We start from the raw sequence: 20,102 nt of genomic DNA, 5'->3' as shown, positions 1-20,102 counted from the left end.
ATGCCTCTGCCCAGGAAGACCATCACAAAGCTAGCTGTAATGCCGTTTCCTTGCAAAAACAATGTTTTTGTGGAAGATATCTGGGAAATAAATTTATCAGAGCCGCAGACATCCTGCTCTCTGGTTAGGAGAGATGGTGATAGGACTTAGATACAGCTAAAGTCTAGCTGCATGTGCATTTCTCATTACCGTAAAAGAATATGCAACATCCAAATGTATTTCCAGACAAATCATTGTCAGTTGTTGTGGTTATCTTATAATTACTGCTGTCTTCAAAAGAGGCTTTTAAAATTTATAATTCGAATAAAGGGTTTTTTTTTTTTTCTTTTGGTAAAAATTCAAATACATACAAAGACGAAGCATTTAACAACGTTTAGAGGATGCTGGTTAAGGATGAAAATTAGCTGAATTATTATCAGTATGCCAAGAAACTTGAAGGTCTTTTGCCTTTTATAGAAATGGTTTCTGAACAGGGTTTGGGAAGTGTAGGTATGTCACCTTTTAGTTCTTCCCCAAGTTTATTAGACTTCTTGTATTATCTCTCAAATGATATGATTCATTCTTTAATATTACTGTGTGTGGTCTTTTCCCTAACCATGATTCTTCCTGAATTAGTTTTTTCCAAGCGCACAGTACCTGGGAGAGATAAAAGGCTATTTTAGTCAGTATTTGCTTTGAAATATATTTTATTTACATCTCATATTTCAATTTCTCACTATTCATTTTTTACCTTTGCTTCCAAAAATTGACAAAAGTTATAGATTTGTCCAACATGTTCTGCCACATCTGATGGGAAAGAATTTACTTCACTGGCTTTTTCCTGTTTCACTATGTCACAAATAACTTCACAGTCATTATTATTACTTGATTCCCTGTCTTTAGATTTAAAAAAATACATGAAAGATACAAGAGGAACGAGCAAGGCTTTGGCTTAACTTAATAATAACTCTCTTTATAACTCTTGAAAATGTCTGATTTTCTGTTTTACTGGTAGACTTAAAGCTGAATTACTATTTGTGAAAGTAGAGAGTTTGGACTGTTTACAGTAGCTTTTCAGTCAAAATTATCATATCCAAATTTTTCTTGGATCCCCAAGACTACTCCCATATTTGGTGATACTCTAGAAGGACTCATAGGACTCAGCATATAGTTCTGTTTATGGCTAAGATTTCACAGTTGTCTATTAAAAATACGCAACCAGATCAATAAGGGGAAAAGACCCAATAAGGATCTCGATGAATCCACTTCTATCAGTTAGGAATGTTAGAAAAGCAAAGTGTGAGATGCCAGCCAAGGACCAAACTTGCAAGCAGGTCTTTCTAAAGATAGAAGCCTCAGGCCAGCTTTTTTCTCTTTTCTGCACACAGGTGTGTGGTGCATACTTTGACCCATAATTTTAATGATGTAAAGTTACTCCTTGGGGCTTCCCTGGTGGCGCAGTGGTTGAGAGTCTGCCTGCCGATGCAGGGGACACGGGTTCGAGCCCCGGTCTGGGAAGATCCCACATGCCGTGGAGCAACTAGGCCCGTGAGCCACAACTACTGAGCCTGCGCGTCTGGAGCCTGTGCTCCGCAACAAGAGAGGCCGCGACAGTGAGAGGCCCGCGCACCGTGATGAAGAGTGGCCCCCGCTTGCCGCAACCGGAGAAAGCCCTCGCAACAGAAACAAAGACCCAACACAGCCAAAAATAAATAAATAAATTTAAAACTCTGTGTAAAAAAAAAAAAAAAAAAAAAAAAAAAAGTTACTCCTTTATTCTACCCTGCATGCATGCTTTTTCTTTGTCTTTCTTCCTCTCCCGGTGCCTGCACATGTACTCACATTTTTTCTCTTTCTGTGTGTGTGTTTGTATATGTTGCTAGAGTGCTTGCTCCATGAAAGAAGAAACTTTAAAAAAAGAATCTCCATCAAAACTATGTTTGTTAACTGATGCAGCAAGGGAGACCACAAACCGTGGTAAGAACTGGATGGTGATTTTTGAGGGAAAGCCCTAAGAAAATTACAGGTCTCTTTTGGATCAGATACTGTCAGGAAGAAGGGTAATTCAGTGATTGATTTTTAAAATACTTTATTGATTTTACATTTATTATATTTTACATAAAACATATAAGAGGCTGGAGGAAAGAAACAGGGTTACCATTATCACCAGGGAAAAAAGTGGTCACTCTTTAGGGAGGAAAGGAGAGGGAAACATGCTTGGTGTTCTGTGGATGCACAATGTCTATTTTTTATCTCTTCAGGCATCATGTTGGAGTGTTCTTGTCTTTGTCTTGTCCTGTTGTGATCAAGGAGAATCCTTACCAGATATTGATATTTTTATGAAATTTCTTATTAGCAGAAAACTAGAAAAAATGTTTATCCTTGTCTTAAAGTGTCTACTAGAGCCTTGTACACAGGTGGTAATTTATAGTAGTTGATTCACCATTTACTGGTTCCCACTGTCAATGACAAGGATAAACACCGCATCAACCACGTTACCTAGCCATAACCATTCTGGTAGAGAATCTCCTTTTCCGAGGTCAAATCTTAGATATGTCTGAAGTACAGCTATATATTTTCTCAAAAAGAATGATAAGCAGATGTTGTTACTACAGAGTTTAAGGAATCTGAATACCCATAGCTCTATGTCCCCCAACATGAACAATGGAGTAATATAGTTTACAACAAAGGAAGCTTAATGTTGGTTAGTCAAATATAAATAAGGAGTATGAGTGAGTATTTATCACTCCTTTATGAGTTCAGAGATTATATTCCCAACTATTTAGAGTTCATGGGATTGAGGGAGAGGCGAGATCTTCTGTTTGGTTATGCTTATTCAAACCTATTAAACTTGATCGTACATTTAATGTAAACCGGCATAGGGTCTTAGGACATTCTACATAACCAATTTCTATTCTGGCCCTGAGGACCAGCTCTTCCTGAATTTCTCTCACTTTCTCCCTTCCTCCCCCTTATCTCTTCTTCCTCTCCTTTCATAGCCCCTTGGAAAGTTTAATTAACATTTTGCATTCACAGTCCCCACCAAGTTGAAACCTTCTTCTAGGAGTTCTGGGTCATTCTCAGTTTAAGCTTAGCATTTGCAGTTTTACTATATATAACGAATCCATAAGCATATGCTGTGTTGCTTTGTGAGTCTTTAAACATTTATCTAAATGTAATCATGTTTTTGCATATTGAAATATATCTTGATTTTTTTCATTCAACATTATGCTTTTGATATTTATCTAGGTTGCTACATTCAGATTTAATTATTTTAACTCCTGTGTGATAGTAAAGGGGATATTAACTTCTAGATATGTAATCTCAATGTTTTTAATCCTTCTCACCCTAGGATCACTCTTTACTATTAAAGTGTATAACACAGGGAACTATAATCAATATCTTGTAATGACCTATAATGGAAAAGAATCTTAAACAGAATATATATATATATGTATACATATATATATATATATATAAATAACTGAATCATTTTGTTGTCCACCTGAAACTAACACAACATTGTACATCAACTATATTTCAATAAAAATTAAAAAAAAAACCCTAAGCTTCCTTCCTCAGTGACTGCATGTGGTCCAGCCCTCTCCCAAAGTTTATCTAAGGATTCCCAATAATGCTTCCACCCAGCCAGTTGTCAACTATCACAAGAACTCATGAGTTTTCAGTGACTTCTATAAACGATATTTGTTGATGTACTCCAAGAAAAGAAAAAGTATGCTTGAGTGAACCAAATTAACTCCAATTAAAAAAAAAATCTTATTTGACAGACTTTTCTGTCAAAAAAACTGTTCACATTTTTTTCTGAGTTCAGCTAGAAGGAGGACTCTGTCCCCAGAATTCCATAATGGTTAAGAAAGTTCAAAAGAATAAAACTGTTTAAAGATAATTTTGCTACTGCTACAAAAAGGCTTTAGATAGATAGGTATAAACTATTTTGAAGATGCGTTTTATTTTACCTGCTTTCATTGTGTCTAATAATCATATAAAACAAGAATTTGGAGATTAATAATGAAGGTATAAAATGCTACACTGAAATTGTAGGTCTTAATACATATTCTAAAATTTGAAAATGCTAGAAAATACATTTTCTCACTTTGTGGTATATTAGGTTACCCCTTTGTAGTTGCGTCTTTTGCCACCATCTAGACAAGCTGAATGACAGACATCCTTTATTTTCTCTCTCCTTTTTTTCATCTATTCTTTCGGGTATTGTGGCATATTTTGTTGGCAAAGGATGTCATAACTTTTGTTCGTTCTAAAGGAAGTATCTTCACTTTTGTCATGGGGCTGGGGAAACTTTTATTTTTTGAAATGAATCTCATCCGTGGACAGGTGGTGCGCTGAGCTTTAAACAGCTTGATGAATGATTTGGCTCTGAGTAGCTGTGTCAAATAATGTATCTCAGTTGGCAGTCTCAATGAAACAGAATAAGGCAGGCGGTTTTCTGTTACATATTAGTTCTTGCACCTACTTGTCTTCCAGCTGTGCATGGTAGGCATAAATCCTGCCCTTCCTCTCCCTGTACCAGTAATTCACCCAGGGCTGCCCATTCGATTCTGTTTACCTCATGGTTGCATTCACCATCAGGAGCCACTCCTGTCACTGGGGCAGATGTGTGTTCTTTACTTGCTGATATACTAGGTCGTATGATTCTAAACAACCAATTTTCTGGGAATAGTAATGGAGGATAGAGGGAGTTAATGCTTTTTAAAGCCCTCTCTTACGAGGAGAATAGATGGTTTAATTTTAAGGAGCTGGTGAATTTACACTTATACTTCAATAAGTATAACAGCAATAATAAGCATAACAATACTTATGTCAACTTTTCACCATATTCTCTCTAGAATTATGCTTTAGTTACTATTATAGATAAAAATTATTTATTTGCTTTTCTTTCTTCTTTATAAACAAATAGGGTAACATCCACTCATCTAAAGGAATAATTATGTTATTCAAGGGCACTGAAAACTTCTTTATGACACAATATTTGCCTTTTAATTTTATCCTGTAGACCACAGGGAGATGTTTAAGGAGAAAAGCTTAGTTTTTATCGCTACTACTGCTACTACTATACTACTACTTCCCTTCCCCCTCCTCCTCCACCACCATCATCATCATTATTATTATTTTAATTCATGAAGACATTCTTCTGAGATAATAGAGGATATATAGGAAGGATGACCAAATGATGGCAGGGAGGGGAAAAAAAGACTCATTTGGAGTGGTGTTAATCATGATTTGGGGAACATCTGGATTACAGAAGTTACAGAATTTTTGAGAGGTTTTGAATTAGAATTATTAGAATCTTTTAGCTGATCAAATGAGAAGAATGAGTAGAGGGAGAGAGCAAGATAATTATAGCAAGATGCAGAAGTGAAGGAGGCAGATAATGAACTTAGTTTGAGACACAATTTTGAGGTAAATATTAGATACTGTACTGTAAATATACAGTAGACAGTTTGGATGTATAATCTTGGACTTCAGGAAATAGGTTAGGGCTAGATGTCTGGACTGGGAATCATGGAAGTCACAGGGAGTAGATTTGGTGACTGAAAGAATGAAAAGCAGATAAATTCTGAAATTTTCTTATCAAAGATCTATAGCTATGCTGCTCAATAGTCACTGGCTCCATGTGGCTATAGAACATTTGAAAGAATATGAACTGAGATGTGCTTTAAATATAAAATGCACTTTGTGAAAATTTAGAACAAAAAAGTACAACATCTCATTAACAGTGTTTAAATTGATCACATATTTGATCATTGTTTAATTCAATAAATCCAAAATGTTATTAAAATTAATTTCACTATTTAATACAGCTACTACAAAACTTTATTCATGTGGCTTGCATTTTACTTCTACTGAATAGTACTTTTCTACCAAAATCCTAATGCTTTCACACTGTGATTCATCATGAACTAGCCTGTTACCTTACCAAATTCATTTTTTGCTCCTTCCATGTCTTCTCCATCCAGCCAGCCATGAGCTAGTCCCCTTCCATGTCATGTTGTTTCAGATCTGTAGCCTTTTGTACATGCTGCTCTCAATTTTGGGAATGTCCAGCTCTTCCTTGTAAATTTTTCTCCTTTTGGGTTGGCTTTTCAAAGAGAAGACGCTTAGATTTAATGAGTAAAAAATATTATTAGAGATTCTTGGAACTATTTTTCAAGAAGTAAAGGTGACAGAATAACAAAATGAGTACATGTACATATCATCCCATTTTGCTAATATCAACTCAAGTCGAATCTTGTTATTTCTATATTAGCAACATCTGCTCAGATCAGTTTTTTAATTTAATTTAATTTAATTTTTTTTATACAGCAGGTTCTTATTAGTTATCTATTTTATAAATATTAGTGTATATACGTCAATCCCAATCTCCCAATTCATCCCCCCACCGCCCCACTTTCCCCCCTTGGTGTCCATACGTTTGCTCTCTACATCTATGTCTCTATCTCTGCCTTGCAAACTGATTCATCTGCACCATTTTTCTAGATTCCACATATATGCATTAATATACAGTACTTGTTTTTCTCTTTCTGACTTACTTCACTCTGTATGACAGTCTCTAAGTCCATCCAAGACCCTACAAATGACCCAATTTCGTTCCTTTTTATGGCTGAGTAATATCCCATTGTATATATGTACCACATCCTCTTTATCCATTCATCTGTTGATGGGCACTTAGGTTGCTTCCATGACCTGGCTGTTGTAAATAGTGCTGCTATGAACATTGGGGTGCATGTGTCATTTTGAATTATGGTTTTCTCTGGGTATACACCCAGTAGTGGGATTGCTGGGTCATATGGTAATTCTATTTTTAGTTTTTTAAGGAACCTCCATATACTGTTCTCCATAGTGGCTGTATCAATTTACATTCCCACCAACATTGCAAGAGGGTTCCCTTTTCTCCACACCCCTCCAGCATTTGTTGTTTGTAGATTTTTCTGATGATGCCCATTCTAACTGGTGTGAGGTGATACCTCATTGTAGTTTTGATTTGCATTTCTCTAATAATTAGTGATGTTGAGCAGCTTTTCATGTGCCTCTTGGCCATCTGTATGTCTTCTTTGGAGAAATGTCTATTTACTCTTCTGCCCATTTATTGATTAGGTTGTTTGTTTTTATAAAATTGACTGCATGAGCTGTTTATATATTTTGGAGATTAATCCTTTGTCCATTGATTTGTTTGCAAATATTTTCTCCCATTCTGAAGGTTGTCTTTTCGTCTTGTTTATAGTTTCCTTTGCTGTGCAAAAGCTTTTAAGTTTCATTAGGTCCCATTTGTTTGTTTTCATTTCCATTACTCTAGGAGTTAGGTAAAAAAAGATCTTGCTGTGATTTATGTCAAAGAGTGTTCTTCCTATGTTTTCCTCTGAGAGTTTTATAGTGTCTGGCCTTACATTTAGGTCTTTAATCAATTTTGAGTTTATTTTTGTGTATCATGTTAGGGAGTGTTCTAATTTCATTATTTTACATGTAGCTGCCCAGTTTTCCCAGCACCACTTATTGAAGGAACCGTCTTTTCTCCATTGTATATCCTTGCCTCCTTTGTCATAGATTAGTTGACCATAGGTGTGTGGGTTTATCTCTGGGCTTTCTATCCTGTTCTATTGATCTATATTTCTGTTTTTGTGCCAGTACCATATTGTCTTGATTACTGTAGCTTTGTAGTATAGTCTGAAGTCAGGGAGTCTGATTCCTCCAGCTCCATTTTTTTCCCTCAAGACTGCTTTGGCTATTCAGGGTCTTTTGTGTCTCCATACAAATTTTAAGATTTTTTGTTCTAGTTCTGTAAAAAATGTCATTGGTAATTTGATAGGGATTGCATTGAATCTGTAGATTGCTTTGGGTAGTATAGTCATTTTCACAATATTGATTCTTCTAATCCAAGAACATGGTATATCTCTCCATCTGTTTATATCATCTTTGATTTCTTTCATCAGTGTCTTATAGTTTTCTGAGTACAAGTCTTTTACCTCCTTAGGTAGGTTTATTCCTAGGTATTTTATTCTTTTTGTTGCAGTGGTGAATGGGATTGTTTCCTTAATTTCTCTTTCTGATCTTTCATTGTTAGTGTATAGGAATGCAAGAGATTTCTGTGCATTAATTTTGTATCCTGCAACTTTAACAAATTCATTGATTAGCTCTAGGAGTTTTCTGCTGGCAGCTTTAGGATTATCTATGTATACTATCATGTCATCTGCAAACAGTTACAGTTTTACTTCTTCTTTTCCAATTTGGATTCCTTTTATTTCTTTTTCTCCTTTGATTGCCGTGGCTAGGACTTCCAAAACTATGTTGAATAATAGTGGTGAGAGTGGACATCCTTGGTTTGTTCCTGATCTTAGAGGAAATGCTTTCAGTTTTTCACCATTGAGAATGATGTTTGCTGTGAGTTTCTCATATATGGCCTTTATTATATTGAGGTAGGTTCCCTCTATGCCCCCTTTGTGGAGAGTTTTATCATAAATCACTGTTGAATTTTGTCAAAAGCTTTTTCTGCATCTATTGAGATGATCATATGGTTTTTATTCCTCAATTTGTTACTATGGTGTATCACATTGATTGATTTGCATATATTGAAGAATACTTGCATCCCTGGGATAATCCCACTTGATCATGGTGTATGATCCTTTTAATGTGTTGTTGGATTCTGTTTGCTAGTATTTTGTTCAGGATTTTTGCATCTATATTCATCAGTGATATTGGTCTGTAATTTTCTTTTTTTGTAGTATCTTTGTCCGGTTTTGGTATCAAGGTGACGGTGACCTCGTAGAATGAGTTTGGGAGTGTTCCTCCCTCTGCTGTATTTTGGAAGAGTTTGAGGATAGGTGTTAGCTCTTCTCTAAATGTTTGGTAGAATTCACCTGTGAAGCCATCTGGTCCTGGGCTCTTGTTTGTTGGAAGATTTTTAATCACAGTTTCAATTTCATTACTTGTGATTGGTCTGTTCATATTTTCTATATCTTCCTGGTTTAGTCTTGGAAGGTTATACCTTTGTAAGAATTTGTCCATTTCTTCCAGGTTGTCCATTTTATTGGCATAGAGTTGCTTGTAGTAGTCTCTTATGACGCTTTGTTTTTCTGTGGTGTCTGTTGTAACTTCTCCTTTTTCATTTCTAATTTTATTGATTTGAGTCATCTCCCTCTTTTTCTTGATGACTCTGGTTAATGGTTTATCAATTTTGTTTATCATCTCAAAGAACCAGCTTTTAGTTTTATTGATCTTTGCTATTGTTTTCTTTATTTCTGTATCATTTATTTCTGCTCTGGTCTTTATGATTTCTTTCCTTTTATTAACTTTGGGTTTTGTTCTTCTTTCTCTAGTTCCTTTAGGTGTAAGGTTAGGTTATTTGAGCTTTTTAGTTTCTTGAGGCGAGATTGTAATTGCTATAAACTTTCCTCTTACAACTGCTTTTGCTGCATCCCATAGGTTTTGGATTGTCGTGTTTTCATAGTCATTTGTCTCTAGGTATTTTTTGATTTCCTCTTTGATTTCTTCAGTGATCTCTTGGTTATTTAGTAATATATTGTTTAGCCTCCATGTGTTTGTATATTTTACATTTTTTCCCCTGTAATTTATTTCTAATCTCATAGTGTTGTGGTCGGAAGCAATGCTTGATATGATTTCAATTTTCTTAAATTTACCGAGGCTTGATGTGTGACCCAAGATGTGATCTATCCTGGAGAATGTTCCGTTTGCACTTGAGAAGAAAGTGTAATCTGCTGTTTTCAGATGGAATGTCCTATAAGTATCAATTAAATCTATCTGGTGTATTGTGTCATTTAAAGCTTGTGTTTCCTTATTAATTTTCTGTCTGGATGATCTGTCCATTGGCATAAGTGAGCTGTTAAAGTCCCCCACTATTATTGTGTTACTGTAGATTTTCTCTTTTAAAGTGGTTAGCATTTACCTTATGTATTTGGGTGCTCCTATGTTGGGTTCATATATATTTATAATTGTTATTTCTTCTTCTTGGTTTGATCCCTTGATCATTATGTAGTGTCCTTCCTTGTCTCTCATAACAGTCTTTATTTTAAAGTCTATTTTATCTGATATGAGTATTGCTACTCCAGCTTTCTTTTGATTTCCATTTGCATGGAATATCTTTTTCCATCCCCTCACTTTCAGTCTGTATGTGTCCCTAGGTCTGAAGTGGGTGTCTTGTAGACAGCTTATATACAGATCTTGTTTATGTATCCTTTCAGTGAGCCTGTGTCTTTTGTTTGGAGCATTTAATCCATTCACATTTAAGGTGATTATCGATATGTTTGTTCCTATTACCATTTTCTGAATTATTTTGGCTTTGTTTTTGTAGTTCCTTTTCTTCTCTTGTGTTTCCCACTTAGAGAAGTTCCTTTAGCATTTGTTGTAGAGCTGGTTTGGTGCTGCTGACTTCTCTTAGCTTTTGCTTGTCTGTAAAGCTTTTGATTTCTTTGTGGAATCTGAATGAGATCCTTGATGGGTAGAGTAATCTTGGTTATATGTTCTTCCCTTTTATCACTTTAAATATATCATGCCACTCCCTTCTGCCTTGTAGAGTTTCTGCTCAGAAATCAGCTTTTAACGTTATGGGAGTTCCCTTGTATGTTGTCATTTTTCCCTTGTTGCTTTTTTTTTTTTTTTTTTTTTAAATTATTTATTTATTTTACTTTTTTTGGCTGTGTTGGGTCTTCGTTTCTGTGCGAGGGCTTTCTCCAGTTGCGGCGAGCGGGGGCCACTCCTCATCGCGGTGCGCGGGCCTCTCACCATCGCGGCCCCTCCCGTTGCGGAGCACAGGCTCCAGACGCGCAGGCTCAGCAATTGTGTCTCACGGGCCCAGCCACTCTGCGGCATGTGGGATCCTCCCAGACCAGGGCTCGAACCCGTGTCCCCTGCACTGGCAGGCAGACTCTCAACCACCGCGCCACCAGGGAAGCCCCTCCCTTGTTGCTTTTAATAATTTTTCTTTGTCTTTAATTTTTGTAAGTTTGATTACTATGTGTCTCGGCATGTTTCTCCTTTGGTTTATCCTGCCTGGGACTCTCTGAGCTTCCTGGACTTGGGTGGCTATTTCCTTTCCCATGTTAGGGAAGTTTTTGACTATAATCTCTTCAAATATTTTCTTGGGTCCTTTCTTTCTCTCTTCTCCTTCTGGGACCCCTATAATACGAATGTTGTTGCATTTAATATTGTCCCAGAGGTCGCTTAGGCTGTCTTCATTTATTTTCATTCTTTTTTCTTTATTCTGTCCCACAGCAGTGAATTCCACCATTCTGTCTTCCAGGTCACTTATCCCTTCTTCTGTCTCAGTTATTCTGCTATTAATTCCTCCTAGTGTATTTTTAATTTCAGTTATTGTATTATTTATCTGTGTTTGTTTGTTCTTTAATTCTTCTAGGTGTTTTTTCTTTTATTCTTCTAGGTCTTTGTTAAACATTTCTTGCATCTTCTTGATCTTTGCCTCCATTCTTTTTCCGAGGTCCTGGATCATCTTTACTATCATTATTCTGAATTCTTTTTCTGAAAGTTTGCCTATCTCCACTTCATTTAGTTTTTTGGGGCGGTTTTATCTTGTTCCTTCATCTGGTATGTAGTCCTCTGCCTTTTCATTTTGTCTATCTTTCTGTGAATGTGGTTTTCATTCCACAGGCTGCAGGATTGTAATTCTTCTTGCTTCTGCTGTCTGCCCTCTTGTAAATGAGGCTATCTAAGAGGCTGTGCAAGCTTCCTGATGGGAGGGACTCATGGTTGGTGTTGGTCTGTTGGGCAGAGTTCAGTAAAACTTTAATCTGCTTGTCTGCTGATAGGTGGGGCTGAGTTCCCTCCCTGTTGGTTGTTTGGCCTGTGATGACCCAGCACTGGAGGCCACAGGCTCTTTGATGGAGCTCATGGTGGACTCTGGGAGGCCTCATTCCAAGGAGTACTTCCCAGAACTTCTGCTGCCAGTGTCCTTGTCCCCATGGTGCCTGCTCAGATCATTTTGAAGAAAACCCCAGATATCATTTAAGTTCATCTAAAATATTTTAATGTATAGTTCTAAAACAATGAAGACTATTTATAACTCCAGTAACCATAATTCTTTGGTATCACTGAATGTAAATGATGAAGGTTTTGATTTTTTTCCCCAAATTGATTGTTTAAATCAGGATCCAAGTAAGGTCTATATATCGCAATTGTTTGATTAGACTCTTAGTCTTATAGGTTATCTGTCCATTTTGTTGGTAATGTAATTTATTTGTAAGAGAAACTGAGTCACTTGACTTACAGAATTTTCACAGTCTATATTTCTATATTGTTTTTTCATGCCACTGTTCAATATGTTCCTCTACATGGTGTTAATTCTAGAATCATGATCAGACTTCAGGTTTTTTTTTTTTTTAAAGAATATGTCACTGGTGATGTGTGCTTCCATTAGGAGGTACATAATATCTAGTGTTTTGGGTTTTTTTTCTTTTAAGTGATGTTAGCAGCCACTGATTGCTTTTGACCACATTCATTAGTTACTTAGGATTTTCAAATTGGTAATTTAAAAATTCTGTCATTCCTCAATTTTTAGCTAAATGGTTCTTTAAAGAGAACTCCTTCCTCATCAACTAATTGATAAATTTTAGGGTCTGTTTGTACAGGAAAGGAAGGTTAAATGCATGATTCTTTCCTTATATTCCATTTTTTTAAACAAAGCTTTACTAGCATTCTTTTCTATTTTTGAAATTAATTTTTCTGGAGCATAGTTGATTTACAGTGTTGTGTTAGTTTCTGCTATACAGCAAGTGAATTAGTTATATATATATACATATATCCACTCTTGTTTTAGATTCTTTTCCCATATAGGTCGTTACAGAGTATTGAGTAGAGTTCCCTGTGCTATACAGTGGATTCTTATTAGTTATCTATTTTATATATAGTAGTGTGTGTATGTCAGTTCCAATCTCCCAATTTATCCCTCCCACTCCCTTTCCCCCTTGATAAACATAAGTTTGTTTTCTACATCTGTGACTCTATTTCTGTTTTGTAAATAGGTTCATTTGTAACATTTTTTTAGATTCTGCATATAAGTGATATCATATGTTATTTGTCTTTGTATGACTTACTTCACTCAGTATGACAATCTCTAGGTCTATCTATGTTGCTGCAAATGGCATTATTTTGTTCTTTTTTATGGCTGAGTAATATTCCATTGTATTATATGTACCACATCTTCTTTATCCATTCATCAGACAATAGACATTTAGGTTGCTTCCATGTCCTTGCTATTGTAAATAGTGCTGCAGTGAACATTGGGGTGCATGTATATTTTCGAATTATGGCTTTCTCCAGATATATGCCCAGGAGTGGGATTGCAGGATCATATGGTAGTTCTATTTTTAGTTTTTTAAGGAACCTCCATACTCTTCTCCATAGTGGTTGTACCAGTTTGCATTCCCACCAACAGTGTAGGAGGGTTCCTTTTCTCCACATCCTCTCCAGCATTTATTGTTTGTAGATTTTTTGATGATGGCCATTCTGACCTGTGTGAGGTGACACCTCATTGTAGTTTTGATTTGCATTTGTCTAATAATTAATGATATTGAGCATCTTTTCATGTGCTTTTTGGCCATCTGTTTGTCTTCTATCAGAGAAATGTCTGTTTAGGTCTTCTGCCCATTTTTGGGTTGGGTTGTTTGTTTTTTTGATATTGAGCTGCATGAGCTGTTTGTATACTTTGGAGATTAATCCCTTGTCGGTAGCTTCGTTTGCAAATATTTTCTCCCATGCGGGTTGTCCCTTCTGTGGGTTGTCTTTTCATTTTGTTTATGGTTTCCTTTGCTGTGCAAAAGCTTTTAAGTTTAATTAGGTCCTATTTATTTTTGTTTTTATTTCCATTACTCTAGGAGGTGGATCAAAAAAGATCTTGCTACGATTTTTGTCAGAGAGTGTTCAGCCTATGTTTTCCTCTAAGAGTTTTTGTAGTATCTGGTCTTATTGATACATTTGAGTCTTTAAACCATTTTGAGTTTATTTTTGTGTATGATATTAGAGAAAGTTCTAATTTCGTTCTTTTACATGTAGCTGTCCAGTTTTCCAAAGTAATCTACTGATTCAATGCAACCTCTATCAAATTACCAATACCATTTTTCACAGAATTAGAACAAAAAATTTTACAATTTGTATGGAAACACAGAAGACCCTGAATAGCCAAAGCAATCTTGAGAAAGAAAAAACAGAGCTGGTGGACTCAGGCTCCCTGACTTCAGACTCTACTACAAATCAACAGTAATGAAAACAGTATGGTACTGGCACAAAAACAGAAATATAGATCAGTGGAGCAGGATAGGAAGTCCAGAGATAAACCCACGCACCTGTGGTCACCTAATCTATGACAAAGGAGGCAAGAATATAAAATGGAGAAAAGACAGTCTCTTCAATAAGTGGTGCTACTATCATTATTTTTTAAGTAACTGTCTAGTTCACTAGCATTTTCCAGGTGTTACCAGGGAGGAGGAGGAGTTGTTGTTTTTGTTATAAACTCCTGGATAGCAACATATAATTCTCTGTTCTTAGCCAGTGGTAACCTCTTTAAGTTGATTGAGTCCTTTTTCCTTGTGTTTTCTTATGACAAAATGTTGCAGTATTATCTTGTGCATTTCATGTTCCAGACCTGGAATCAGTCATTTTTCCAAGGAGTCATGGCTCTTTTGTGGGTCACGTTATTTAGAAACTGCAGTATGGTTGCTAGGGCTCCTCATTGTTATCTGGGTTGTTGAGTGGTCCCTAGGTCTTATTGATAGAGAAGTTAGAAAGTAACTGGTTCTGTATAAGAGGTAATTTATTAAAGTTCTTACTGACACTTTTGTTTCAAATGCAGTATGAGAGAGTTTCAGCTTAAACCCATTAATCTTACCATCTATGTCTCTTTTCTTCCATGCTAAAAATGATAGTTCTCATTATCAGTTGCTCATTTATTTTATTTTGCAACTAGTAACTATTTCATAGTAACAATACTAACATCACCACAAACTCTATGATTTCTTGGAAGCCATTTATATATTTTTGCAGTTTATTTTTGTCCTAAGGCTGTATCTCACTATGGGTGTTTAGTCAGATTACTGTTTTTAATGTCACTTGATATTATCTCTGTGTGGTTATACCACCAACTAGTTACAGTTAGACTCATGTATTTTATTTTACCATTGTTCTTTAGGAGTTGTTTTTAAAATACTTTAAAATTTTCCCTTATAATTGCATAGATTTATTACAGTGTTCCAAAATATAATTCTATAGACCAAGAGACATTCAGAGAAATCTTACTCTATGTCCATCTTTACTACTCTGTTGCCAGTCCTCCTCTATAGGCAATCATCTTAAAAAAATGTAACCTATCTCTCCATTGTTCTTTAATGTAAGCTACCTACCCACTCACCCACTATCATTTCCTCTTGTTAGATAAGTGGTAGCATTCCACCTTCCATGTGCATTTTGTTTTTTTTTTTTTGCATTTAAAAATACATCTTCATATGTATTTAGTATACAGAGAGAGATCTGTTTTTCACTTTTTCACAGCTGCAGAGAGCAACAGTTTTTGGCTGTCCCCTGATTTACAGTACCCTGTTGATGGATATTTTGGTATTTTTATTATTTTGCTATTACAGATAATGCTGCAATAAGTAGCCTTAAATATAAATATTTTCATATCTTTGCCTGTGTATCTTTGGTATAAATCCCTGGAGAGAGATTGCTGGGTGCAAGAGCAAATACACTGTAATTTTACTAGGTAATGCCAAATTTACCACATCTCCTAGGAGTTGTATCACCTTGTACTCTCATCAAAATTTTGACTGTGATTGTTTCTCCACAGCCACATCAACAGAATGTGTTGTCAAAATGTTGATTTTGCACAACTGACAAGTGAAAAATTGTATCTCAATGTAGTTCTAATAAATTGAGGTACAGTTACCTTCAGTAAAAAGTACAGATCTTCAATGTACCCTTCCATGAATTATGGGAAATGTATTCATGTGTGCAACACTCTATAGAATGTTGCCCTTACTCTGTAAAGTTTCCCCTGTGCCCTTTTCTAGTTGATGCCCTGCTCCCCAGAGATGACCAATATTCTGATTTCTATCACTATATATTTGTTTTGCAAGTTTGTAACTTCATAATTGGAATCATACAACATGTACTCTTTTGTGTCTGATTTCTTTTGCTCAAAGTAATATTTTTGAGGTTTGTCCATGTTGTGTGTATGTGTCAGTTTTTTATTGCAGAGTAATATTCCATTGTATAAATATATCATACTTGTTTTTTATTCTGTTTAGATATTAAAGTTGTTTAAAAAGTTTTGCTATTAGTAAGAAAGCAGCTATTAAATACCTGACAAGCCTTCTTGGTGATATATTTCTTTTGGGTGAATACACAGGACTAGAATAGTAGGATCATAAGAGATAGAAACATTTAACTTCACAAGAAACTACTGAACAGTTTTTCAAAGTGCTTGTACCATTTTGCATTTATACCAGCAATATGAGAGGTCCACTTGCTCTACATCCTCTTCAAGATTTGGTTGTAACCTCTTAAATTTTATCCATTCTAGTGAATATATACCGGTATTTAAGTGTGACTTTATTTTGCTTTTCCCTGTTGACTAAATTTTGAGAATTTTTGGCTATTTATATATTCTCTTTTGTGAAGTGTGTTGCTTCAAATCTTTTGGCAAGAAATGTTGCTTATAGAAGTTCTTTATCTATTCTGAATATCAGTCCTGTTTGTGTCTCCCTCCCCACTCCTCACTCTCATGCTCTTTCATGCTCACACATACCCAATATAATATATAAATATATATACACTTCAATTATTTTTGACTGTTCATTGTCTTGTGTATTTAGATAAGCAAAATTTTTGACTTGGAAATCTAGTTTTTAATTGTTTTCTTTAATGGTTAGTGATTTTTGCCTTCTAAGAAAACTTTGCCTAAGCAAAAATTACTAAGGATTTTCCCCCCTACTTTCTCCTTTTTTTAGGAACTTTATAGTTATAGCTTTTATGTTTAACTGAAATCCTTTTAATTTTTGTGTATGGTTTGAGGTATTGGTCAAGCTTCATTTTTTTCCCACATGAATATTCAGCTAATAATGAACCATTTAATAAAATTATTCTTCAATACCCATTGGATTTCACTGCCAATTTGTGAAAAATAAAGTGGATTTATTTCTAGACTACTCTGTAATTTATTCATTTGTCTGGCTTTACACTAATAGCACACTGTCTTCATTACTATGGTTTGGTAACTTGTCTTACAATTAGGTACCATTAAGTTTCTAATTGTGTTCTTTATAAACTAATTTTGGCTATTTGGGTTGTTTTACATTTCCATATACATTTTAGCACTGGTTTTTAATTTCTACAAGAAAGATGTGTGGGATTTTGATTGATATAGCATTGAATCTATAGATCAATTTGGAAGAATTAACTCATTTACAATATTGTGTTTTCCTATCCATTAACATGGTAAATCTCTCCATCTTATGGGTCTGATTAAATTCTTAGCAATATTTTGTAGTGGTCAGTGTGGAGATCTTGTCTGTTTTTGGTTAAGTTTATTTCTTGATATATTATGCTATTAAAATGTACCATTTAATAATTTTTCAGTTATTTGATTATATATGGAAATGCAATTGTTTTTTTCTCTATTGTTTTTGTAGTCAGAGTCCATGATATATTCACTTATTATATTTAGTAGCTTTTTGGTAGATTCCTTAGGGCTTTGTGTAAATACAATGATAATATCTGTAAATAAAGATAGTTTTATCTATTCCTTTAATATCTGTATGCCTGCTATTTATTTTGTCTTATTGCATTGTCTAAGACCTCTATTAAAATCTTGAATACAAATGTGAATAGTTGAAATCTTTGCTTTGTTCCTGTTTTTAGGGGAAAGTGTTCATGCTTAATATGTCATCAGGTATAATGTCAACAGTAGGATTTTTTTTATAGATACCCTTTGTCAGATAGAGGTGATTTTCTTCTATCTGTAATTTGACTAGTTTTTTTTTTTAATCACAAAAAGATATGTATTGAATTTTGTTAAATAGTTTTTCTGCATTTACTGAGAAGATCATGTAAAATTGTTTTTTCTTTTTTTTACTATTGTGAATTACTTTAATTTTCAAATATTAGTCAAATTTGCATTCCTAGATAAATTCCACATGCTGTGATGTATTATCCATTTTGTACATTGATATACTTTTGCCAGTATTTTGTTAAGGAGTATGTCATATTCTTTTCAGATTTTGATAATAGGGTTATTTGAGCTTATTTATCGAGTTAGGAATTACTTCCCAGGGTGCATTTATTTTTAGTAATAATGTTGAAAGTATTTTAAATATTTTTTGGCATATGCATTTTTCTATGGGGAATTTTCTTTACATGTCCTTGACAAGTAATTTTCTGAATAAATGGCTAGAATGTGATGCCCTGATAGTCCCTGCTAAAGGTCAATTCTAGGTGACAGGTCATCAATTTATAGTTGTATACATTTTAATTTCATTTCTCTATCCTTCTTTATACCATTTTTAGAAATAAATTAAGTTGATAAATTAAGTTCGTGGGCACTATTGTATAGGAAGTTTTAAAACATCCATCAAAGAGAAACTATTTATCATCAAAGAGAAGAATTATGGACTGAAACCTGACCATTTGCAGAGGGATATGGCATTGGGAGGAGAGGATGAATCAATTTGATACCAAGTAATTACATGTGCATTTCATAAAAATCACCTTTAAAATGTGGAGAAGGGATTGCAGCAGGGTGAGACTGAAGGCAGTTAAGAGGTCATGGTAATTGTTCAGGTGGTAGATGATGAGAAACAACTCTGGTATTGGCAATGAGAATGGAGAGAAATCATATTGGAAATATGTGGGACGTATGTGGTAAAGTGACTTCAGGAGGGATGGCAGTATGTTGTGAAGCGGAAGTCAGCTGACACATTTTCAAATTGTTGACATCACTGTCTCCCAGAATCTAGTCTGAGCAACAGTGGTCTCAAAATATAATTGATAAAAACAGAAATTTTCTGAAAAAGAAAAAAAATAGGAAAAAGCTGCATACTTTAGACCCTTTTGGAGATTACAATGGTGCTGTGCGTCCAGTGCCTCTGTCTGCTTCTAGTTTTATATCCCTTCCATCAGATAAAAGGAGAATAAAAGAAGGATTTGAGTAAAAATATTATTTTAAGGGAAAGGAGTTGCATGCATTGTATATTAAGGTTGAGTACTTGAGTCCTCCTAAGTAATTTCAGTTTGCTTAAACTCTGTCTTTCAAGATAATAGCTGTCAAAGTGACTTGAAGAGTGGAATTTAAGATTTGTTTTTAAACTTTAGTTTAAGTGAAAACAGGTTTTCCTGGGTACTGAACTGTATTGGCATGAATTTATTTCCTGGCCATATGGATTGTAAAATAAGCTGGGGGTGTTTTAGAATTAAATGAGATAATTTATGCAAAGTCCCTAGCATAATGAGCACGTAGTAGGCATTCCATAAATAGTGGCTCTAGGACATAGATTCTAAAATCATTAACTTAAAAGGCTATAGTTACAAACATGAATATGGATGAAATTTTTCAAGAAGAGTGAGTGAAAAAAAGAATGTAAATCTGGGAAAATCTGGCATGTTAGAGCAGGAAGTGAAGATCTGGTGAAAGAGAGGTGAAAGCAAGGGTCAGGGAGTTATAAGAACAAGAATAGGGCTCTATCATGGAAAACAAAGGTTTAAGAAGGAAGGAGTGGTCAGGCTGGGAAATGCTTTGAAGCAGTACAAAAAGCATAGAAACTAATTTATCAACTCAAAGGTCATTGGTGGGTTTAGCAAACCTGGATCCATCTTGCATTAGTAGAAAAAAAGGGAAAAATCAATTTGAATTTTCCAGTTTCCATTTGAGAGAAATCATGTGGAAGGACTACACATAGGAGACATGAAAAGTTGGTTGAAGGGCTATGTGATATTTTGAGAGAAAGAATACTTGTGCACCCCTTAAAACTCTCTGGTAACAGTTAATAGATAATTGGCGACAGGAACTTGGCAGCTCGGTTGCCACAATCAAGCTAGGAGACATAAAGCTTCCTAATGAAAGAATCTCCTTGGGT

The sequence above is a fragment of the Balaenoptera borealis genome, assembly GCF_965194805.1.
Source record: "Balaenoptera borealis genome assembly, chromosome: 6".
Lineage (NCBI taxonomy): Eukaryota > Metazoa > Chordata > Mammalia > Artiodactyla > Balaenopteridae > Balaenoptera > Balaenoptera borealis.
The sequence above is the reverse complement of the archived record's forward strand: the minus strand, read 5'-3'. Positions refer to the sequence as shown.